The sequence below is a fragment of the Artemia sp. Qi Xiang Cuo genome, chromosome 19 (genome assembly GCF_049724085.1).
Source record: "Artemia sp. Qi Xiang Cuo chromosome 19, ASM4972408v1, whole genome shotgun sequence".
NCBI classification, from domain to species: Eukaryota; Metazoa; Arthropoda; class Branchiopoda; order Anostraca; family Artemiidae; genus Artemia; species Artemia sp. Qi Xiang Cuo.
Window position 1 is genome coordinate 29336276 of NC_142812.1, and position 19986 is coordinate 29356261.

The following is a 19986-nucleotide window of genomic DNA, read 5'->3' on the forward strand; positions in this document are numbered from 1 at the left end:
AACAGAAAGTGTTCCATATATGAAAAAAAACAAAAGATTTAAAGAATAATTTTCTATTTCCCTGAAAAGACTATGTAATATAAAACGAACAGAAATTAATTTAAAAATAACTTTTTCCACAAAGTTTGTCAAAGAAATGTAAAGAACTTCATTAAACCAAAAATGGGCAAAAATAAAATCTAATAATCTACCAAGTGTGAAACTACCACAAATTAGCATCGATAAATAAATGAAACCCAAAACGAACATAAATTACAATAAATAACCGGGTCAAACTCAAAACGAGCAGAAATTAGCATGAGTAGGGCTCAAAACTCCTATGCCTTCCCAAGGCCAGAACATAACTAGTACTTTACTGAAAAAAATACAAATGAACGTGCATTGTCAGTTTAATATACACACACTGATATTTAGTAATCAAAATCTTAATATTAATTGATTTATTAAAGTTATAAAAGTAAAAACATTTCAATTTTTTCAGTAAAGTTCAAATTATGTTCTGGCCTTGGGATGGCATAGGGGGTTTCGAGCCTTACTCATACTAATTTCTGCTTGTTTTGAGTTTTACTCGGTTATTTATTGTAATTTCTATTCGTTTTTGGTTTCATTTACTGGTTTATGCTGATTTGTGGTAGTTTCACGCTTGGTAGATTATTTTATTTTATTTTTGCTAATTTTTGGTTTAATGGAGTTCTTTACTTTTCTTTGAAAAGCTTACTTTGTGAAAAAAGTCTTTTTTAATTAATTTACCATAGAGATCAGAGCTTCACGCTGACATTGGTTTAAGTTCGAGACGGATGAGGCATTTTCTAACATCGGCCACACCTGCGCGTTTGCTTGACTGTGCGCAAGTGCACTGATCGAAAATAATGATACTGGGTGACTCCGCAAATTAGACGTGTCGACCAAGTTGGCCACCCTCAAACAATGAAAAAATCCTATTTCTGTCATTTTTTTTTTATATAGATAGCTATTCTACTGCATCTTGCGGAATTTTTCAAATCTAATGAAGGGTATTCTTGTCAAAATCAATGAAAATAAATAATCAAAAAATAATATAGAAGCAGGGTTGCAAATGGAAAGGAAAATGAAAATGCATTCAATTGAAACTTAGTGCATATTATAAAGTAAGAATTTCATTGCTTGTTTTTTCTTTAATTTTATGTATAGCCAAAGATTGTCCCGAAAAAATGATTTTTACTAAAAATATTACTTTTGATTCTGCTTCATATAAAACTAAACTATCGAAAATTGTCACCTAAAAAAAGAATTTTAATGAGCATTGGCAATCTTTGAAGCAACATGTTTAGTTTCTTAAATCAATACACTTTGAATTGACAACTCAATAAATGAATTAACAATTAATTTCGCAAACATTTGTAAGGAATGTATTTAAAAAGAAGAATATATAAATAAAGATCTGCTGCATATCAGATTAATCAGATTAGATTGATAATTTAAAAGATAATTATATCAATTCAACCCCAAGGACTTTTTAATTTTCCAATATTTTAATGATGAAGGATAAACTGTTTTAAATAAATCCTGCTTTCAGTAACTACAAATGACCTTTTGATAATTAGAAGTTAAAGGGGGCTGGCAGCCCGACTCTTGTCCGTGGTAATTGGTATTCATTTAAGAAAGCTGATTATTCATTTTATTTTCGGTTTCTTCTAGGATTCATCCATATCAGTATGTGTCATCTTGATGTTTAATATGATTATTCGTTTAAACTTATGTTCGCTTTAGGTTTCTTTAATACGTTAAAAGTAATTTATTTTCATTTTCAAGTTTTTTATTATTACATTAATTTATTTCTTCTCGTTTTAGGTTTTAATAAGGCTCTTTAATTTTCTTTGAAAAACTTATCTTTGGGGAATGTTCATTTTAAAACTAGTTTCCGTTTGTTTTTCATTTGACTTAGTTTTATTATTGGTTAATTTTAGGAATAGTTTTTTTTTTCAGTTGTTTTTACTTAAGGGCTCAATGGTGGATTATAAACAAGATTCTTATCAAAATTTGAATATTCAATGAAAGTTTTTTACTGATATTCTTGCTTTAAAGTGTTAACGCTTTGGAATGTACACGCGTCATAGTCTTGCTTTAAAGTGTAAATGCTTCGGTGTGTACACGCGTCTTAAAGCACCATTTTGTTAAGAGAGTATTTTATTTTCTATTTTGTTGTAGCTATTTGTTTTATTTAAATAAATGCAGTTCAAGAATATTCATAAAAAAGGGTTCTGGTGTACCGTCTTTAAAAAATATCATTAACAAATTGTTCATCACGACTCAGTCCACACAGATTTGTTTCTTCAATTTTTTTCTGGCTTTAATATAGATACACGGGGTCCAGTTTAAATGTTCTAAAATTTTCAAGTGAATCCGCATTGCAAGAATCGAATTGTTCTTAGTAATTGTCAATACGGTGAAATTTTCTCCCGAAACTTTTGGTCATCGCAACAGTCCACTTAGATCAATGAACTTCACCTAGAAAGTTTAAAGCTGAAATCAGAAAAAAACTTTCTTTGGGGTTTAAAAAATTGATAAAAACCAATCTTGTTCAAAATATTCTCTCCTACAGTTGGTTTTGTCCAGTGCGTATGTCCAATAAGGCGCAAGTGAATCCAGTACAGAATAAATATGGGCTCCAATGAAGGCATAGTAATCTCGTTTATGATCAAATGTGACTTTCTTGAAATGCACGCTTAATTCTCCACTCTTATCCCTATTTTTAACTATTTTATTTGAAGGAAACAAGGGTGACTTACAAAGAGAAAAAATGAAACTAATTTTGTGAATATCGATTCGTGTCTTAAATTTTTTTCATGTCTCCTACTCTTGAGACCTCTACGGCATATAGACAGGCATAAATAGAACTCGATGAGTTCTATGCATTCGGACGTTTAGTTTAATGAAATATACCTGTAAATTCACAAACAAGCATCATTTCGCTGATTGGCTTCAACTTAGAGGGACAAGAGGATCTCAACGAAGACAAAAACGGTGAATAAATGCTTTTACATTGATTCGTGATTCCCATGATAGATCCATATTTATTCTTTCCTTTATTGCTCCATTATTTTTCCATTGTAAATGTTATAAATTTATCATCATCATCATCATATGACCTATTGGTCAAATGCGTCAAACCCCAAACAACAAACAACAACAGATATAAATAAATACAAATAAAAAAAAAAATAGTCAGCCAGAGATGTTTGTGGTGAAAGACCCCGCTACTGTGCTCCTCATCAGAGAGTACAATCACCTAAAATGCATATCATAAAAGTTCTCTCATCATTGTTCTATGAGGCAGGAAGATAGGGTCCTTCAAACTTTATGCTAACATCAGTGAGCTGTAATATTTTAGAACAAAGATCCTCATTGAGCAAAGTTGTGAAGCTGAAAATACTTTTCTTGTACTTCATTTGAGTATAAGATCTATTTTGTAAGGTTTTGCTTTTATAACCCAAAGGTTAAGGTCATTAAAGGACAGCGCCCGCTAAAAAGAAAAGAGTAGAGTTAGGTACTTCTAAGTACCTTCTTGGGGCTTACTTTAGTCTGTGGATCCATTCCTGAATTTTTACTCTCCTAATGTAGCTTGTCTGGAACTTTACCGCTTTCTTCAATTCAGTATTTCTTGAGGTATTTCTAATATGAGCCTTTGAAGTGCATTGAACCATCGTTGTCCTCCTGAAATTCTGTAACTTAAGCCTATTTGTTTTTTGCAAACTCAGCATCATTTTGCCTTCAGTAAATGAGATTTGCGCTTGTTTATATTTTTCATCAAGAGGGCAGAATGCCTGAAATAAAGAGATCAAAGTGGCGTATGTTTTACAGAAAGGTGACTGTTACCAGGAAGTATTGGTTGCTGCAAAACATAAACGAATCCCTGCTGAAAGCTTGATAAAATGTCTTAAACTAAGGTTTGCCCACACTTTTTATTTTTACTACTTGGCTTCCTGGACAGCAGGGGTTTAGTTTGCTATAGGGCAGGGGTTGCCCCCCGCCCCCTACCCTAGTTTACTCCACCCCCAAAAGTGAGATTGAATTTGTCAAAGCTTGGAGTTTATCCCTCCTGTCTGTTTAAAGAAAACAGATGCATAATAGAAGCTTTGTTCATTTCTATCTTAGGGGTGACCTGCATTTTTAGTCCTACATTCAATGGGTGCAAAAGGGTACCTTTTTGTTTGTTTTCTACAATAATATTTTAAGCTTAACTTTTATATTTATATACATGTTTTACAAATCACTTATTTATACTAGAGGTTCATTTACAAGTTTGCGACCTACCTTGGAATCCCCAGTCTCAAAAGTACAATTGAGTATGTTAAAGCTAGGAGGCATACACCACCTGCATGTTGAAAGAAAAAGAGATGCATAATTAAAGTTTTGATCATCTCTACCTTACATTTAATGTGTTTCAAAGACGGGTTTGGCGGTTAATGCAATGTTTAAATATATTATTTCACATTTTTGCACAACCTAATATTGGTAAAATAGGTGAGATTGTCAAAGTTTTGAATGACCACAATATACTTCAATAATTGCTAAGGAGAATAGAGGGACAACTACTGGTAATGGCTCTACAGAAAATTCTTCCGGTAATTAAAAAGTTTATTGCCCAAAAATCTTTAGAACTAGAGAAGGGGCGCTTCTCAATAATTAATGACTTTAAAAATTAAACATTACTCGGTATTAGTTTAGTCTCCAGAGTGATAACATCTTTTTGGATTAATTGAACTTTAAAACCTGCTTTGAAATCGTATTAATTCATTGCCTCGAAATTTAATAAATTCAGTGACCTAGAGTGATTATAGAAGTTTCACAATATTCTGCTACGGATTAAAATCTAAATTGAACTTATTGTGATGGACTAATTATGGATAGCTTTGTTTGGATTTAATACTACGGTAGCACCAACAGATACGGCATTTCTGTGTCTTCAACAATTTGCTAGTTCGAATTCTAGAAAATAATTTATTAGCCAAAATCATTCAATTTTTCGCTAATTCAGTAACAGTCTGTGCAGAAGGGAGCGGGAACAAACACAAGAGCCGTATCGCTACCGGCCAGACATTGATCCTTAAACTGCTGGGGCAAGGCGATTTGGGTACCGGCACTTCCCACAGGTTTTGTTAACTGTTTCATAGCAGATATCAGTAGTCAAATATACGATTGATTAATTCAGTAACTGATTGATTCATTCAACATACGATTGATTGATTGATTGATTCACCGCCTGACATTTCATTGCTTACCGTCATGGCATCGGAGACACTAGTATTGAATGCAGTTCTGAACTGTGTGGTTCGAGCAAGAATGGCTGGGAACACGGATGCGGATGTTGTCAAAGTAGGATGCGGTTTTTTTGCTGGTGATCAAATAGCGCAAGCCAAACAGTTAATCTGGTCTGAAGCGAAAATATCGGTCAGCCCAACTGACAGACAGAAGGTTTCGGACACTTTTACAGACATCCTTAAAGTGTTTGATTATAGTGCTAAGAATTCGGTGCCACTGCCGAAGTTTCTAATTTTCCAGCCAGATGAGGTTCCCGTTGTTCCAGGTGAAGCAAGCGTAACGCTGACGAGGAGATAAATGAACTCTGTCTAGAGTTCAAGAGTTCTGTTTCCTCATTCGGTCAGCCAATTTCATCTAGATCCAAGCCGGACACTAAGAACATTACAAAAGTAGGTGCTAAACCCTCGTATTCAGTTGTCCTCAATCTCCCAAAAACGCTCGATAATCCGGACGCTCGTAAGTGTTTTGTCGATAGTGTTTGCCCTAACTCTGATGAGATAAATGAACTACGTAAAACCAATGGTGACTGGAAGCTGATAGTAAGATCCAAATCGTCCACAAAAACCATCGTTCAGAGCGCAAAATCAAATGCTCCCGACGTAACTGCAAAACTAACAGAGTGACTCTTCATTCCAGTTCTCAAGCGTGTTCCTCCTAGTATGACAGAGCAGGTCATCAATAGGCTTGCTCCTACTGCCACTAAAGTGGCTGAAATTGGCAGTTTTGAACGCGCGAAAGTCTTCAAGATTTACTTTGATAATAAAAATGATCTAGATCAGTTGCTTAGAGACTCAATCAGGGTTGGCTATGAAAAGCTACCTGCTGAACAGTTTAAATTTATGCCCAAACGCTGCTACTCCTGCCACTGTGTCAGGCATATCGCAGCTGATTGTTCTCAGTCTCCCCGTTGTGGACGCTATGATGCCGAAGACCATACCTCAAGTAAGGATCTTCCTTGCAAAAGCAATTTCTGTGTATTGTGCAACAGGAAAGGCCACACTTGCTATAGCTTGAGGTGCCCAGCCAATAACTCACCATCAAAATGAACGCTACACCACGCAATGTTTCGTATAGTGTTGCATCATGGAATTTGAATGTTAATTTTCTGAATCATTCTGTGTTCTTAGAGAAACTAATGCCGGAATATGACCTGGTTTGTGTTCAAGAAAATTTTGTGATATCTCTTAGTCTGGGCTTATTAGATATATCCCCAAGTCATACAGCGTTCTCTGTCCCTGCCCGCTGACCACGAACTCACGGCCGCCCTTCCGGTGGTTTGGCCACTTTTGTGAAATCTTCCCTCCCGTGCTCGAGCTTTGGCTGAATAAGATTCGGATTCTTACGAAACAACGATTTGCAAAGGAGCTTTCTTTGCATCGTGGTTCTTTAATTGCGGCAAATTCTGAAGCGGTTCGTTTGAATCCGAATAAACTTTGGTTGGCATTATTTAAGGATTCAGGCGGAGATCCACCTTCGCAAATTCCTCTACTACGATGGATTGAACATTACCAAAATGAATTCTCGCTACCAGACCCACAGCATCAGGATGGTTTTAAAACTCGTCTTGATGTTTTTTTTCGTTTGCAAGAAGTCCCGGTGTTACTGTTAAGAAGGTTATGATATATTCGGCTGTTAGAAAGTCGAAGAAAAAGAAATCGGGAGGGTTTGATCAGATTTCGGCCCAGCATTTATTTTTGTGCAACGATTTATTTTTTTTAGCACCTTTTTCTACTTTTTCAAATGGTTTTTAACCTAGGAACGGTACTTGATTCTTTCTATATATGTTCCCTGACACAAAATTTGAAAAAGAAGTGCTTTTCGTCAGAGTGCTTTTCATACCAACCGATTACCGTTGCATCTACTTTTTGCAAGATTTTTGAGTTGTTGATTATAGATGAGTTACAATCAAAGTGCAATATCCAGGACCACTAGTTTGGCTTTCAAACTGGCCTTGGATGCGGACCTGCACTTAGTGTTCTTATTTCGGGTCTAATTGATGCAGAAAACCGTGGTGAAATCCTAAAACTAGCACCCCATGACGTCAGACGTGCTTTCGATTCGTTGATACATAAAGGTATTATACTTGACATGGGTCTTAAAGATGTTGATCCTGGTTTTTTGGCGCCACTGTATGATATGTATGTTCATTTAAAAGCTGAGCTTTTGCTTCCTGTGGCCATCGGCGCAGGACAGATCCTATTAATTGACTGTGCCATTGAGTTTTCACCACGTGGCAACCCTATGTTGCCAGTGAAAAAAGGAGTAAGGCAGGGTGCTATTACTTCACCGACTGCATTTAACAATAGCATTGTTAATCCTCAGTCTAATGGCCTGACTACATGTATTCTTCTAGGGGTTAACGTCCCCCTGATTGGTCACGCAGAAAACGTCTTTAATCTGAGTCGTTTTCTGTGTGGCCGGGAAGAAAATTTTCTGAAACTCCAGTGTGCGTATCATAAAACAGGCCTCCAGTTTAACGCTGATAAATCGTCTGTGTTGTTGTTTAATTCAAAAGAAAGTGAGCACGCGCTAGTTCGATTAGGTAATGCCAAAGTTGAGCTAGTTAATTCTAATGTGTATTTAGGTCTTCCGTTTGGGCGTTCAATTACTGAAACTAGTCGGCTTCTTATGGCTCACTTCCACAAACGCGTGTCGTAAACCTACAGCCGTATTGTTGCAAATAAGCAGAAATTTGATTGCCGAATTCTATCACAACTTTATAACGCTATGGTGCTCCCTCATTTGCTGTACTTGAGCCCGTGCTGGCAAATCTTTACTCTGAGTGATAGGCGTAATCTTCGAGCTACATATTATAGGTTTGCAAATTTTTAACATAACTTACAACCCTTTCCCCGCTGGCTCTGAGGGGGTTATTATCCTCTAAGATCTAATGTCTAAAACTTGTATCTATGTTGAACAAAATGACTAGCTAAAATTTTGATTGGATGTGTTTGGGGAAAAATGGGCGTGAGAGGGGGGTTAGTTGCCTTCAAATCACTTTCGACTATAAAAAGGGCACTAGCCCTTTGAATTTCCAATCGAATGAGCCCTTTTTCAAGTTTCTACGACAAAGCTTTCAACAGAACTTTATATGCCCCCAGGGCATAACTTACACCCCTTACCCTGAGGGCTGTGGGGGAGTGTCATCCTCTTAGATATAATTTTCAGACCTTTCAACTACTTTGAACAAAATGGCTATCTCAAAATTTTGATTGGGTAAGTTTTGATAAATGGTGGGCGTGGAAGGGGTGTTAGTTGCCTTCTCTCGACTATCAAAAAGGGCATAAGCCACTCCAATTTCCAATCGAATGAGCCCTTTCTAAGGTTTCTACGACAACTCCTTTGATACGAAGTGCCCTGGTCTAAAGGAAAAAAAAATAGTACATTGTGTCAACATCGTTCTTTGTTTAGGCAGCGTGATTGCAATGCCTATGATTATTGAATTATGAAAGAGCGTAAAAAAGCACTAAGTGATACATTCAAATTTATCCTAGTTAAATTATGTTGTAAACTGTAAATTTATTTATCCTAGTTTGTGGTAGCCTGCAAAATTCTGTAGATTTTCTGTAGCCTATTTAGATTCAAAAATCCTTATATTCACTCCTAGCTGCAATTTAAGACTGACAATCCAAGATGGCCTAGCTCAAGCTCTCTTCTTTGATGGATGTCTTTTTTCAGCCACTTGAATCCTCAACTATTTCCTTCTCTTCAGCAGGAAAATTTAAAGAAGCAAGTTGAGATACTTCTCCATGATGTTCAGTTTTGAAAATCTTGCACAATAGGCGTTTTTTATATGGGTATCGTTTGCCCACTGAGCTACTAAAATTGGTTCCCAAGAAAACTACATGTGCGCAGCCCTTAAGAGACAAGACTGGCAGACTGACTTGCTTTATTACTTATTTTGAAGTTATTTGGTTTTATTTTTAGGTATAGACATAAAAAGTAATTTTCTTCAGTAATTCATAAAGACTATACATAGGCCTAGGCCATTTCTGAGAAAGAAGTACTAAAAACTAGAGTGAATGACTCAAAATCTGGTTTCTCTTTAGAGCAATTACTAAATTATGAAAGAGCATAAAAAAGCACCAAGTGGTGCATTCACTTTTATCCTAGCTATTTTATGTTGTAAACTGTAGATTTATTTATCCTAGTTTGTGGTAGCCTACAAAAATTCTGTAGATTTCCTACAGGTCAAATATATTTTAAAATCCTTAGATTCACCCCTAGCTGCAATTTAAGATAATAGGCAATACTGAAAATCCAAGATAATAGACGCAATAGGCATTTTTTATACGGCTATCGTTTCCTTTGCCCACTGAGCTGCTGTTATCGGTTCCCGAAAAAGCTGCGTGTGCCCAGCCCTTAAAGCGTGATTTAGAAGGTCGACTCGCCACAATGTGAACTTATTAAAAGCATGAAAAAGAAGAAAATTCGATTTTATTGATTCAAAATTTGTTCAAGTGGTACGTAGTCCAGCATTCTTTGCCTCTTGTCACTAAATAGCTTGCAGCTTTTTAGCATATGTTTTTTGAACTTGGGGACCTTCTCTGCTCTAGCAGATCTGACATTTTTATTTGTCCTTGGTGATCCTGTTGTGGGTTGTTCTGAGGCTGAAAATTGTGCTAGGCCTAGTCTAGCTGTATCTGTTCTTTTAGGAGCAAGTAAATATTTAGAGGTTAACTAGCCTATTTCTATGAAACTGAAGAGGTTGTACCATTAAATTCATTATTTTATGCTATTTTCAGATAGGCTAGCATGGTGGCTTTTATGACAATGCACTGCTTCCCCTCTAATGGTCTCAGATTTAGCCCTAATGACCCATTCATTATTGGATTTTTTTTCCATTATTGTTTTGATCCTTATGATGATGTCATGGTAATTTTAGCAATATCACGGGATACCACCAGATGGCTAGCCTAATTTGACTGTATATATATATATATATATATATATATATATATATATATATATATATATATAGGCTATACCTAACCTATACCTAACCTATACCCCCCTAGGCTATATAGGCTATACCTAACCCAACCTACCCCTGACTTGGCCCATATTGGGGGGGGGGGGCTGAAACTCATTTCCAATAGAAATGCTTATTATATTTGTAATCAGCATAAAAAAAAGGCATCGAATGGTGCATTCAATTTTGTCCTAACTCAATAATATGATTTTGTAGATATTGACCTAGGCTATACCTAACCCAACCTAAACTAACCCTTAATTGGCATATATAGGGGGGGCTGAAATTCATTTCCGATAGAAATGCTTATTATATTCATAATCAGCATAAAAAAAGGCATCAAATGGTGTATTCACTTTAGTCCTAACTCAATAATATGATTTGGTAGATATTTACCTATATATATATATATATATATATATATATATATATATATATATATATATATATATATATATATATATATATATATACTATATATATATATATATATATATATATATATATATATATATATTGGCAAATCTTTGAATTTGCCAACCAACCAACCAGTATTTTAAGCTAAGGAGTCCAGCTGTACATAAGGAAACACATTAAGAAAACAATTCTTGCTCTGTAATATGCAGAATAATCCTAGTTAACACATTTTGCAGGGGGAGAGCCTTTATCTTCACTTCTTTCCTTGTTTTTCCAGTGTTTCTAAGAAATTCATGAATTTTTTAGAACCTATACATCCACAGAATATATACCGCCACTCCCCTAATGTGCAAATAGCCTATATACCTTGAATTGCATCTAATTATAACATCCATTTGCATCACAAATAAACTTTACTCCCATATTAGCCATATGGTGGATGTTCCATAATCATATAGGCTTAATTTAATTAGGAAAAAAGTAAATACTGCTCTCAATGGCCTTTTTATGCTCTTTCTAAATTCAAGAGTCAATTTAGGGACAAATTCCATTTCAAGCCTTTTAGGGGGATTAAAACAGGTAAATTAATTAAGAGCTTAAATATATATATATATATATATATATATATATATATATATATATATATATATATATATATATATATATATATATAAATCATATATATATATATTTAAAATAATTGTCTAGGGAAAAAATTTCCACTTGCAGCTGATTCAAGAATGGTAGCCTAAATAATATTAGTCTTAGGCATAATAGACCTAGTACCTAGACCTAGAAACCTCTCAAGAAACACATCAGAACAAAAAAAAGAATAGGCCTACCATCAGAATCTTCATTATTAACCACTGTCTGACCTGATTTTTTCTCAACCATTAGAAAAAACAAGATTCTTAAGTTTCTAAATGTATGAGATCTCAAGATATACTCTGTATTTTTCCAAGAATTTACCATGGCCAGAAAATGGAAATCTAGAATGTTATCATTTGACAGCAGGATAGTAAAAAGTGCTAATTATTTGAACACATTTATTATCAAGATAACTGTTACAAAAACAGTCACACATCATTTTACCAAACATGGGATTTCAAAAAATTATGAAAATAAAACCAAAAGTTCATCAATTTTGGAATATGTCTCAAAAGATGAAGAATTCCAGCTCCTCCAAGACCTCTATCTTCTTGTAGTTTGTTGTCAATTGATGTAGAGGCTCCCTGATATATTTTGAAGTTTAACTGTTTGTGATGATCTATAGAGCACAAAGTTCTTGAGCCCCCAGGGCTGTGGCTCAGACTTATTGTATTTTTTAATAATGTATTACGGTAATAACTTGGCTAAAAAAAAAAAAAAAAAAAAACTGTCTTCCTACTTTAGTAACTGAAATAAATGAGCACTTGAACAAGGTCTAGACCCTACTCATCCATCCAGTTCCCTAGGACAAAACAGTATATCCAATAATCCAAAAATCAAGTCCAAATTAGAGCAAAATCAACATCAACAAGTATACGTCAGTGTTCCGAAACCAAGCTATAACACCTTAAATCTACAAAAACTTTATATTCCCCAGGTGATCACCACATATCGGGGCTCATCAGATGAAAACTCACTGCCTAAATGGGTTTCAGCACTTAAATTTCATTTATTCTAGTACAATTTTGTCTGTGGTAACATGTATGCAGGGGTGTCCTGAGGCTCATTATATTGGGGGGGGGGGGGTGATCTTTATAAATTTTGCCAAATCACTAGCTGATTAATGCCAAATTTTCTGCAGAAATCAAGAATTGTGCTAAATTTCAGCTTATTTTGCAAAATTGTTGCCTTCAGCAAAAATTTTACTGAATACCAAAAAATTTGGGGGGTGGCTATGTGCCCCCCCCCCTCTTAGGACGCCCCTGCCTGTATGATCCCAACAAGATAGAGATACCCACCATGCACTTTATTTCTTTGGCAAGATGATTACCATTGCTGATGAGACTTTTGTTGCAAGTTACCTGATGATAGTGTTCAGTTTTCTCAATGGCTAAATCAAAAATGGAACTCAGCAGATACTTCTTGAAGTACTGAAGGGGAGTTCTATCTTGTCTTGGGTTTTCTTTGATATACACAAATGCTACTTCATCTTTAGTGGTTTGTCATCACCACTCTCATATTCATCAAAATCATGATTGAACTCAGCTTCCATCTCATCTAGCAGACTAGGGTGGTGAGGTACCTCCTCCCTGGCTTCAGAAGCAGCTGTCACATTCATAATAGACAGGTCAGTTGCATTGTAACTTGGGTTCTCTTCATCACTGTCAACTGGTAAGTCACTTAGATTGGAATTATCTTCAAGACTGAAAAAAATCAATGGCTTCATTGGAGTCAAGCTTCTGATAGCTGTGTGGATGCACAGAACACCAAGGCTCTGGCAGCTTACCTGTCTGTGAAACTAGCTAAATAAAATGATATATAAGAGGGAGAGAGAGAGAAAGAGAGCTCATAGCAGTTTTTAAACCTGCAGCAAGTACCAAACCTAGGAGAATAATATTAATTATTACATTAAACTTCTTATTTAAGTAATATAACCTCAAATTTACACCATAAATCACAAGAAAAAATATTTACAAACAATTTTTTGAAATGCAATGGACCTCCTTCCCTGCCTGAGGTTGTCAATTGACAATGTCAGTTGTCATTTGACTTTGAAAAACTCCTGCTGCCATTCAATGAAAAATAAGAAAATAATTTCACCAGCTTCATCTAGATCTGATTAAGCTAAATCAATGTTTGTTACTTCCATTTGATTTACTGAAAGTATTTAATTCTTCCTTATTAGAATTATTTACCTTTTACAAAAATTCAACAGCCTAGACCCTCTCAGCTTCCAGCTTACACTAGACTGAATGTCTACAAATAACTAAAATGGATTTGTACTTGTTTGATTGCTGGAGTTACAAGCTATTGCATAGTTTTGGTTTCAAGCCAAAATATCAACATAGAATGAAACCACGTAGCTTTGAAATGGACAGTGTCAATTGACAATATGGGTCAGAAAGGGTTAAAACCCTATTTAGGAAATAGAGAGCCCCGCCTTGAACCACAAGGAAAACCAAATTTTTGCATGGGTAGCACTTATGCATCCTCTTTTTGGCTTTATTCTGTTTTTTTCTTTGTTGCCTTATTTAAAAGCTAATTTTAAATGAATGAATGAATTTTATTTCCCACTAAATACAGACAACACATCACTAGTGGATTAAAAAATGGAAAGAAAAAAAAACATAGCAATAACAAATAAGAAATGCCCAGGTGTATATATACAGGACAACAAATAAACACTAATATTGCAGAACATCATAAAGTTCATTTCCCATTAAGCTTGTATATAATCTTTCTACTCTTTTCTGGACAACCATGTACAGGTCAAGTATATTGTAATGGCTACTAATTGCTGTCTTACACTTCCAAGGAGGTATTGCAAGAGAAATTTACAAAACCAGAAGAACCAAGAATACACTGTATGTTTATTCTTATCAGATAAAAGAGCCCAAAATTGAGAGAGCACTAGCACATGTGGTGTAACCATTGCTGAAAACAGCTGGGCCAGAATCTGTTGACTACATGAAGCTTTTGAAAAGACAAGCATGTTGTAAGCTATTTAGACTTTGCTAGCAAAATCATCAATTAACAAAGAACATGTTGACTTAACATCCCAACCAATAGGGAGACCATGGTCTCACTATATACCTGCTTGATGATGGTTTTACTATTTTATCACTGAGTTTTACTTTAGGGGCTGGATCACTCCCTTTTCAATTAAACAAAATAAACTCAGTATTAGTCTAATTGAAAGACAGGCCAATTTTCTCATATGAACTTTTCAGCACTGCAAAATTCTCTTCAAAATGGGAAAAAGAATGACTTAAATTCAGAATATCATCAGCATAATACAATAATGACAGATCTAGACCAAGATACAGAAAACTAGGCTTAACTGCTTGCTGAGCTTCAACTATACTGCTATTGCAAAAAGTTGGCAAATAAATAGCTCCTTGATGGGTCCCTTTTTGTATTGAGATAATATTAGAGGAAATTTTAATCCCACCCAGTAGACTAATCTTGACCTTCACTTTAAGTTTTTGATACAAATTAAAGAAAGTGAGGACTACCAACTTGTCAAGACTAGTCTAACTAGTCTAGCTAATTTTGTAACTTAACATAATAGTTTAAAACTATGGGTATTAAATTGCCTTTACAGGGCCCAAAAAGAAATTTGCCCAGAAGCAATTATAATATTTAGAAAGAGCATGAAATAAGCATGAAGTGATGTTTTAACTTTCTTTCTAGCTAAAATGTATGAATATATATAATTTTACTGTTGTCATTCTTCTTGTTTCTATGTTGTGAACCGTGACAAAATTTAGTTTTGCCTAAATAAGAACTGTACAGTTGTAAATTATCTGTAATGATTTTTAAAAGTAGATAACAAAGAAGAAAACATAATAGATTATTAGAAATGTTTTGTATATTATCTAGTAAGAATATCATTGTTTCAATGTTTTCTTTTAGTTGGGTTTCTAGCCACTAGATATTTATTTAGCCTAGGAGTACATCCTCTCAGTAAAGGTATTACTCCTTGTATTCAATATGCTTGTTGCAATATATTTTTTTTTTTTAGTTTTAGTGTTCAGTTTGTGATTGCAATTATTGAATTATCATACAATTAATAACCCTTATTGAAACCTGTTAAATTAATTCTTTGTTTATTTTTTGGGGGGCTCAATAAGCTACAATCAGTTCTTTTCACAATAGAAATTGCTGGTGTATTTCTCATCAGGATAAATTAAAAATCTTCCTGTTAGAACCTTTCTCAAAAGGTGCTCTGGAGCTGCATATTTCTAAGTCTAATGTTTTTTTTTTCATTTCTATCACAATTTTTGCTTGGGTTATACCCCTAGTACTTTGGAAACTCCTACTCTCAAGCAAATACTTCAATCAAAATATATCTATCAGTAATTTTTATTGGTTTATGTCAGTGAAATTAATTTTAATTTTTTTTTTCCACAGAACATGTTTTTCAAAGAAAAGTAAAGAGCTCCAAAAATGAGCAGAAATAAAGTCAAATAATCTTCCAAGCATAAAACTACCAAAAATCACCATCAATAAACAAAGAAAACCCTAAACAAGCAGAAATTATAATAAGTAACCAAGTCAAACTCAAAAGGAGGAAAAACTAAGATGAGTAGGGCTGCCAACCTCCATGCCTTCTCAAGACCAGAACAAAATTTGCTATTTACTGAAAAAAAATACATTTTACATGTTTAAAGTTTTTGACTTTAATAAATACAAAATTATTAAAACTTTAAGGAATAAATATCAGTATATGTATATTAAACCAATAATCCATGGTCATTTTTTTTTTTTTTTTTTTTTTTTCAGTAGAGTGCAAATTGTGTTCTGGTCTTGATAAGTTTTAATTATTTTAAGATTTTTTATTCATTTATGTTAGTACCTTTTGTGTGTTTGTTTGCTATGATTGTTTATTCAATTTCTGTTCATTTTTTCTTTAATAGTAGTTTCTGGTTGTTTGAGTTTGAATTATGTGATGAATTTATTTGTGTGGTTCTTAAGTTTAAAATGACTCTTTACTTTTCTTTGGCTCTTTACTGCTCTTTACTTCACCATTTCAACATCAATTTTGTTTCAACATCAAAGTTGGTGTTTTTCAACATTAAAGTTTCAAAGCTCAACAAACCCCTCAGCATTCCCTGAAAGTAATTACAAATCAATGTAATTGCAGCTGGAAGCAGTTGCAGTCAAAGTTGCAAGTTGTTGCAGTGGAAAGTAGTCACATTTGCAGTCACAACCAGTCTCATTTGCAGGGTCAATAGCAGTTATAGTAGTAGTGGCTCTGAATGTTTCAAATTAATACCTTTACCTGTTCCTAAGATATTGCAGATAGGTCTTTTTGATAACTTTGATAGACATAGTTTCTTTTGATTTAGCTCAAAACACCCCTCAGTATTTCCCTTAATTTTTCCTAAATACCCTTAGCCTTTTTTGGACACCTCCAGAATCAAATATTCTCTCTTTCTAAAGATATATTCTGCATGTAAAAAATGGACAAATTGTGGCATCCCAGAGGCTTAGCTATTAGAGGTTGTTACTATTTTGAATAAAATAGCTGTTTAAGATCTCTATCACTGTAAAGAAGAGAATCTTAAAGGACAAGAGGTGGAGAGCTGGCTACCCTTCAATCATTTTTTAACATACCTTTAAAGTTTCAACTTAACACCCTTAGTTGTTCTTTACATATTGTTGTTGTGTCCTTTTGGATACCCTCCTATATATAGTATGCTTTGATTTTGTATGAAATCCCCCTCAACATTTTTTTAAAGTTTTACCTTAATATTTCTAGCCTTTGTGGAGATTCAGAATCAAACATACCAGCTTTCCCTAATAACCAACCTTGTACATAAATGATGAGCAACTTATATAACTCATTTATTTTACTCTATTGACTAGTTGGAACAAAATGACTATTCAAAATTTTGATCAGATATCCTTGGAAGTAAGGTAGCTAAAAAGAGAATGGGTTGGGGACTGATTGCCCTCCCCCCCCCCCCAACCACTCTTTAACATCTTCCTCAACATGCTCAGAAAGTTTAAACCTATTACTATCACCTGTTTTTTGATAATACAGATATGCCTTTTTGATAATCAGGATGCACATAGTATCTTTAGATTTAGTTTAACATTCCCCAAAGTTTCACCTTGATACCCTTTGCCTCTTTGAACACACCAAGAATAAAAAATTTCTCCCTTTCCGTTATGTTAAATCCTGCACAAGAAGGGGCAAATTGCATAATGTACAGTCCTTACCATGGAGGCTGTGAAGGATATTCCATCCCTGGAGGCATAGGTACTAGACTTTTTGATTATTTTGAACAAAAACTGCTTTTTCAAAATCTTGATCAGTGATGAGGAGAGGGAGCATCTAAAAGGGCAATGGGAGGCTGGTTGCCTCCAATAGCACTTCAACATCACCTGAAATTTTCAATTTAGTACCCTCAGCCATTAAGTAGATATCAATGATAGGTCGTTCTGACAGTCAGCAAACATACACAGTGTGTTTTATTGTGTTCAGCATCCTTTTCCAGAGAAATGGGGGGTTATGTCATCCTCACAGGCATAGTTAAGTTATTTACTATTTTGAACAACATTCTAATTCAAAATTTGTATATGTTTTTTGGAGAGATTACAATTAAAAAAGGCACAGGAGGGGCGGGGGCCCTCCAACCACTTTTCAACATGCCCTGAATGTTTCAACTCAATACCCTCAGCTGTTCTTTAAATATTGTAGATCTTCTTTTCTGATAAAGTGGATGCACATAGTGCCTTATGTTTTAGTATAACATACCCCTTAACATTCTCCAAGGTTTTACCTTAATGCCCTTAGGCTTTTCAGATGCACCTGCAATCAAATATTAGCCCTTTTCCTAATGATAAATCCTTCATGTAAAGTAAATATTGGATAAATTGCATAATTTACAGTGCTTACCCTGAGGATATGGGGGCATGGCGTTCCTGGAAGCCTAGCTATTAGACCTTTTGGCTAGTTTAAACAAAATGGATATCTCAAAATTTTGATTGGAAGCATTTGGGAAAAACGGGTGTTTGGAGGGAGGGTGAATGGCTGCCCTCCAAACACTTTTGACTCTTAAAAAGAAAACTATAACTTTTGATTTTAAGTCAAAAGAACCTCCTCTGAAGTTTATACAGCACCTCTTCCATAAAAATTCTTATATGTTAATAGTGGGCAGCTTGCATAACTTACAGCCCTTGCTCTGTGGACTGTGGTTTTTTTTTCAATCTTAGAGGCATAATTATTTGAACTTTGAACAATTTTGAAAAAAATGGCTATCTCAGATTTTGATCAGATGCATTGGGAGAAAGAGGGTGTGGAGGGGGCTAGTTGCCCTCTGATCGCTTGTGACTCTTTAAAAGGGTACCAGAACTTCCGATTTCCAATCAAACTCAGTTTATTTTCATAAGTTCTTTCCAGTCATCTTGATTATTATTGTAATTTTTTCCTCGATTAAAAGCATAGTGTTCAAGATGCATAGGCTATAATTTCCAATAACACGCAAATGACACATCAAGCTTTAGACTTTTACGACTTGGGAAGGGGGGCATAGGCTGTAGTTAAAATTCTGCTTGTAGTGACCTGACTTTTGTTCGTTTTAAGCTTGACTTGAGCATTCAGTTTAATTTAACTCGTTTTAAGATTTATTTATTCATCTGTATTAGTACCTCTTATTTCTAAGTTTTCTATAATCGCTTATTTTAATTTCTGTTCGTTTTGGGTTTCGTTTATTCTCTAATAATCTTATTTAATCTCGTTTAATCTGGTCATTTTGTGTGTAAATTATTATACAAATATATTTCTACTGGTCTTAAGCTTAATAATACGTCTCTTTACTTTTCTTTAAAAAACTTCTTTTTCGAAGTTTTTTTTAATTGATAACAAATAATTATACATTGAAGCCCTATGGCTCTTTACTATAGGCAACCGCCGCAACGCTATAGCGATGCCTCTGATAAACAAAAAGTAACAAGTATTATCACATGAAAGTAAATAGCAACATTAAACCCTAAAACGAGCAGAATTTATTCCGAATATAATTTATTCCGTAAATATGGAATAAATTCTGTCCGTTTTAAGGTTTAATGTTCTCTTTACTTTCACATGATTTTAGGTTTTCTGTGGCTGCTCAATTTTACTTGTTGGTGAAATTATACAGAAGGGGAGATTCTCCAGTACTCAATGACCCTTATATATTTACTACTCCTTCCCTTTTGCCAAATAAAGCAACGACAGAATCCTTATATACAATTGTGAATATTCTCCTGGTGAGTCTTAGTGTCCAGTCTTCTATATTTTGTTTAAAGTTAAATTGAACCGTGGAGCTCTTCCTAATTATTTTTATCAAATGTACCTATGTTCTCTATGTTCCAAAATGCCCATTTCTGCTCGATCTGGGTCTCGTCTATTAATCCCTTTGTCAAAATGTGAGAGGTCAAGATTTACAGTGCGGTATATGGTTCCTTTGATTTGGTCGAAATTTGTTGCATCTGTAGATATAACGTTGTCCCTTACTGCCATTAGATCTCGACTCCGAACGTTGCTCATTCAATGCTTTGGAAACTAAAAACTTATTTTGGTGAAGGACAGTGTCTTGTATTTATTATTATTTTTTGTGATTGTTTGGATGCGATCTTTTTGCACTCCATGCCCACTG

At 34.6% G+C, this 19986-nt stretch overlaps 1 protein-coding gene across 2 annotated transcripts in view; it reads left to right on the forward strand.

Moving 5' to 3' along the window:
• The first annotated feature begins 9730 nt into the window (after window positions 1-9730).
• The window catches only part of LOC148940705 (uncharacterized), a 59699-nt gene continuing 49443 nt past the window's right edge, over window positions 9731-19986 (forward strand). For both annotated transcript variants that reach the window (XR_016143368.1, XM_089105255.1), the window contains exon 1: window positions 9731-9764. The gene's annotated coding sequence lies outside the window, so the exon portion shown is untranslated. The remainder of the gene's footprint in view (window positions 9765-19986) is intronic.